Below are 6,382 nucleotides of genomic sequence, written 5' to 3' on the forward strand. Positions count from 1 at the left end.
TCTGCAATCCAGTTGGCCAAAAACAGAGGTTCTACCTTTTTTTAAATGTTTTTGTATCCCTCTAACAGTGAATTATTTTTCTATGGACACTGTAACAAATTACCACTAAATTAATGGCTCAAAACAAGAAATTTATTATCCTTTTTAAAACATTTATTTATTTTTGAGAGCACGCAAGTGGGGCATCAGCAGAGAGAGGGGGACAGAGGGTCCAACAGGAGCAGGGAGTCTGATGTGGGGCTCGAACTCACGAACCTCAAGATCATGACCTGAGCAGAAGTCGGAAGCTCAACCGACTGAGCCACCCAGGTGCCCCCCAAAACTTATTATCTTAACAGTTCTGTAGTTCAGAAGACTTAAATGGGTCTCGCTGGGCTAAAATTAGGTTGTCAGCAGGGCTTGGTACCTTTCTGGAAGTTCTGTTCCTTTCCTTTGCAGATTCTAGAGGCTACCTACACCTTTTGGTTCTTGCCTCTCTTCCTCCGTCTTCAGATCAGCAGCTTTGAGCTAAGTTCTTTTCTCACTGCCACCTCTCTGCTTCCCTCTCTTTTGCTCCCTCTGCCACATATAAGGACCCTAGTGATAACATTGGTCCCACTGGGACAATGCAAGTCAACTCTACATCTGCAGGTCAGCTGATTAGCAGCCTTAATTCCATCTGCACCCTTAATCCTCCTTTTGCCAGGTAATGTGACATACTCCTAGGTTTGGGGAATTGAGGTCCAGACATCTTTGGAAAAGGCTATTATTCTACCTACCTGGATAAGTAAATGTTTTTAAAAAGTAACAGTGACTTTCCTTTTTTTTTTTTTTTTTTTTTTCCTTCCAACGTTTATTTATTTTTGGGACAGAGAGAGACAGAGCATGAACGGGCGAGGGGCAGAGAGAGAGGAAGACACAGAATCGGAAACAGGCTCCAGGCTCTGAGCCATCAGCCCAGAGCCCGACGCGGGGCTCCAACTCACAGACCGGGAGATCGTGACCTGGCTGAAGTCAGACGCTTAACCGACTGCACCACCCAGGCGCCCCATTAACAGTGACTTTCCTTAAAGAGACAGCTGTGTAAATATGTTACAGATATTTATTTATATGTTTCTGGTTTAACAAAAATTATCATTACATATAATGAAATAATGTAATGAAGCGATGGTCACAAGAAAAATAAGATATTGATAAATATTATGGGCACCATAAGATTCTAAGAGCTTACAGGTATGAACTCATGAATGAATGAGTGAGGAAAGACATGAATAGCACCTTGAGAAGTAGTGTGGACTTCATGAGGAAGACTCAGGGAATATCAGTCAAGAAACCGGGGTTCTCTTCCTAGCATAGCCACCTGACCCGCATGTGCAATTTCTCTGGATTTAAGTTTTTCAGGTAGATAGAAGAAGGATACCAGATAAAACTGTCTCTGAGGTCCCTTCCAACTCTTAACATTTTCCCTTAGGAGTTAAGATAGAAGGAAAGATAAGACTGTAAGAAAGCACAGCATTGAGCAATGTAGAATTGCTTCATGTTACTTCAAAATAAAATAAAACAGTAGGTACAGAAAAAATTAAACACAGGTGATTTATTCGGAGATAGCAGAACATGTTTTTGTTTTTGTTACTGGTAAGATATATTAGGACTAGGAGGGAAGGAAATGGGGTAAAAATAGTCAACCTGAGACTGGGAACTGTGATTGCATACACTTTGTTTATTAAGAACCAAGGTTAGGAGAGGGGGCACCAAGGAAACAGTTGTATTTCCAGTTGTGTTGGACTGACATTAATTATTAGTCTGAAACATGTTGAAACATGGTTTCATTTTCTTGCTTTCCTTTCATCAGGTGTTTAGAAAAGCAGATGGATGTTGTTGCCATTAGAAAAGCTCCAATTCTGTCAAAGGCTGTCAGACTTTACAGAAACTTTTGTTCTCATCAGAGTTCATAAATGAGACTGTCTGTGCTGGAGGCATTAACATGTATGTTATGCATGTGCTCATGAAAGATCACCCCAAAGAATGATTTGCAAAGGCAATTTTTCCATAAAATTCTGCAAAGAGAAGCTTTTTGAATGAAATTTTGGGTTTGAGAACTCTAAGGAGCCACAACTTTCAGATCAAGGTATTTTCAAACCATTTTGTCTAAAGGGTGTTTATTCTAGAGATCAATCAGGTTCTTAGAAATTTTTGAGCCAGTGACACTCTAAATATACTAACAAATTCACAGTGTTGAGTACCTTAAAACACTCTTAACTGAAATGCATCCTTACTCAAAGACTATAGATAAAATTACATATACTATCATTTGGAAAATTTCCCTTATAAGCATTGAAAACTAATTAGATAAAACTACAGTATCCTCATCACCTCTATCTCTATCTCTCTTTCCACCTAATGTATCATCTGTCTGTGACATTCAGTCAAATATTGTGCAGCCTGCTGAACATGCCACACTCATTAAAATCCCACTATAATTTGTAATTCTTCCTCTGATTCTGAAAAAGAAAAATAAGAGGAGCCTAACCAGGAGCCTGTATGGTTCCTCACTGTCTGTTATACTCATTCAATCATTTATTCATCTTTTATGTTTTTCAAGGACCTGTTATTTGTCAGGCACTAGAATTATACTGATGAAAGGCCCATATTCCAGTGTGGGTGACAGGCACCTGACCAAACCACTGTAATGCCATAATGTAAATTCTATAAAATATCTAAGTAAAGGGTGATGGAAATAGAGTGGAGGGGTATCTAAATTCAATACAGGAGAGGAAAGAGTCATTAAAAAGAGGTTCGTTAAAACTGAATATTGAGGGCTATGAATAAATAATCATTATTTATTCCATTCATTCACTCATTTCTACTCTGTCCCAAAACAATGGAAAAACAAAGTCATCCCTTTCTTCAAGTAATTTAAAATCTACCTGAGAAATGGATTTATAAAGAAGTATTTTATAAAATGGTTGTTGTTAGGATAAAGTTATGTATGTGTGGGGGGGGCACAGTAGTGGTAGTGTGGCAGGGAGGTGTACGGAGATTGGGAAGGGGACTATCAGGCAAGAATAAAATTATTTCAGAAATAGAAGTCAGAGAAATTTTGGGGCGCCCAGGTGGCTCAGTTGATTAAGCACTTGACTTCAGCTCAGGTCCTGATCTCACAGTTCATGGGTTTGAGCCCCACATCGGGCTCTATGCTGACAGCTCAGAGCCTGGATCCTGCTTCAGATTCTGTGTCTCCCTCTCCCTCTGCCCCTCCCCCGCTCACACTCTGTCTCTCTCTCTCTCTCTCTCTCTCTCTCTCTCAGAAATAAATAAATATTAAAAAAAAAGAGAAATTTTGGCCAGAGCATACATTATATTAGGTAGGGAACCATGAAATATAAAGCCTCAAGCAGGCGAGAAGGAGACACGTGAAGATCCCGCCAGGCTGAGGACTTTGGGCTTTATCTGTCAGATTATGTGGACATCCGGAATGATTTTATGGATAAGCACCTTTTCTGTGCACTCCTCTACATCCATTCTGCAGTCATCTCCACCCGGCTCTGTGTACCAGGAAATGCATCTTTATAGGTGCATCAATGGTCTCTCTTGCCCTCTGGCTTTGATGGTGAGAAGCAGCTTTAGGAAATCAGAGAGCTGGAGGAGAGTGGAGCTGCTATGGCAGATGCGATTGGTGCTCTGCTTCTTCTTCTTTGTCACCATGGTACACTCATCCCCCCAGATGCTGCAGGTGTTGGCCGCCTACAACATATTTTAGCAGCCATGAGGAGAGTCCTAGGCTCGTGAGGGCTCTTTTACTAAGAGATGTCTAGGAAATCATGCAGCCCTCCACTTTAGCAGTGGCCGGTAACCCGTGGTTGGTTAATGTCAGAATATTATACAGCTCAGCACCCTTGGATCTAGGTAGTACAACCTCTGTAAACAACTGACACTCCAGAGCTCTTTGTGGGTTCAGGCTGAGGATGAATTTCTCCTGAAACGATGCCTTTGTCCAGCTTCTTCCCTTACCCTGACCCGTTTCCACTGCCCCTGTACAGTTTATCCTGACAACATTTCAAAAAAAAAAATAATAATAATCATTTGCATAAGACTCTCTGCCTCAGATTCTGCTTCCAGGGCACATGAATTAAGAGAATTAGTACCAGAAATTGTCTTGGAAAGGAAATTCTAAACTTTTAAATTTGGAGTTGGATCATACACTAGCTGGATGGCAGTGACGACCCTGTCCCTAGTGATAAGTGAAGTGTTGATAGTTCCTTGGACGTTGTAGCAGTACAATTACTAAGATGACAGAGATACATTAGCTTTTACAGTGTCTCTGGCATTTGAGAGATGCGGGCAAAATAATAAAATTAAGGAATGTGGAATTAAGTGGCAATTGGTGGTTTCCCGCTGGCACATTCAGAAGAGAAAACAACGAATCATCGATTTAAAACTAACTGCGAAGGTCACAGGTGCTCTGGCAGTTTTTGGAGAGATTCTTATCATCTGCAGCTGGAAGATATACTGAGCTGGTGGACAGAAGCAGGACTTAACTGTGAGAATAACAGAAGTTCAGAGAAGGCTGAATTCACAGCCAAAGTAGACTCTGGAAGCCATGATAAAACACGTGTGCTTCAGAGAGGGGGAGAGACGAGCCATACAAAAATTGAGTGGCTTGTCACATCTGTGACACTTTTAGGGATCCAGTGGTCTAGGGCACAGTGGAACATCCCCTCGAAGGTAAAGGGGAAATCATTGCACCTTATCCATCTGCCCCTTAAAAAGAAGCAAAGTGTGTGTGTGGGGGGGGGTGCCTGGGTGGCTCAGACTCTTGATTTTGGCTCATGTCATGATCTCATGGCTCCAGAGTTTGAGCCCTGTGTGTGTCAGGCTCTGTGATGACAGTGTGGAGCCTGCTTAAGCTTCTGTCTTTCCTTCTCTCTCTGCTTCTTCCCCACTTGCGTTCTCTCTCTCTCTCGCTTGCTCTCGCTCTCCCTCTCTCTCTCAAAAATAAATAAACATTAAAAAAGAAGCAAAGTGCAGCAAATACTACACTTGGGAATACATCATTGAATGATGCATCAACTGATGTGGAAATCTGCCAGTTTTCAGTGAGAGCCCTGGACAAGAAAGGGCACATCCAGGGTATAAAGCAAGCAGTCCTACCACTTGGATCATGTGACCCAGAAGATCCTACAGTGGTGCAAGAGTTGTCTGTAGGATACAAAATGTATGTGGAGTCTCTGGCAAGACCCAACAGAAGAATTTCAAAGCAGGCGACTGAGATTCTGGAGCAAGATTATGTCATCTGCAGTAGAGAACACCATTCAAAACACAGCTGTTGGAATGTTACTGGGCATGGTGTATTAGTCAGAGTGCTTCAGAGAAACAGACCAATACTATATAAAACTTATTTATTTGTAAAATATATTAATTTTATTTATATTTATCATAGGACTTGGCTCACACGATTGTGGAAGCAGAGAAGTCTTATGATCTGCCAACGGTAAGCTGGAGACCCAGGATATCTGGTACTATACTTCAGTCTAAGTCCAGTGACCAGAGAATCATAAGGACCAGTGTCCTAGGTGCAAAGAGGAAACTCACCCTTTCTTTGCTTTTTTGTTCTATTTAGGCCTCGGTGTATTGGATGGTGCCCACTTGCACTGGTGAGGGAGATCTTCGTTTCTCAGTTTACCGATCAAAATCTAAATTCTTCCAGAGCCGTCCTCGCAGGCGTACCCATACATAATGTTTTATCAGCTATCTGGGCATCCCTTAGCCCAGTCAAGTTGACACAAGCACCCTCTAAGCTCCCCACCACATATTAAACCCCAATGATATTTCTTATTTGCATACACAATCCTTCAATCCATTCCTAATAAATTAGGAGGGTTGACCAAGCTCAGCTCGGATTAGGAGACTAAGAGCAGTCCCCTCCATACCAGCTCAGGCAAAGAATAGGAGATAAAGAGTGCCGATATCTTTGTGGTTTGTTGAAAATAGTCAGCGGTTTATGAACATGGGTGAAATGGCTAAGTTAAGCATTAGACTGTAAATCTAAAGACAGAGGTTCAAGCCCTCTTTTTGCCAAGCCCTGTAGTGACTAACATATTGAATTGCAAATTCAAAGAAGCAGCTTCAAGGCTGCCAGGGTTTCTCGCACCTGTTTTTTCTAGACGGTGGGAGAAGTAGATTGAAGCCAGTTGATAAACCATCACAAGTCCACTCCTTGTCAACTTGGCATTTGTATGCATCTTCTTCAACTATACTTAATCTCCAAATAAAGACATTAACATGGTCATACCTCCAATCTTACATGATATAACTAACTATTCTGCATACAACCGAAAATGTCTAATCCCTTCTCCAGAACAGGTGGGAAAGTCCTTGAGTGATATATACTTTTCTTCTGATA

The sequence above is a fragment of the Puma concolor genome, chromosome C2 (assembly GCF_028749965.1).
Source record: "Puma concolor isolate L17-30 chromosome C2, mPumCon1.1.hap2, whole genome shotgun sequence".
In the NCBI taxonomy this organism is placed as follows: Eukaryota; Metazoa; Chordata; class Mammalia; order Carnivora; family Felidae; genus Puma; species Puma concolor.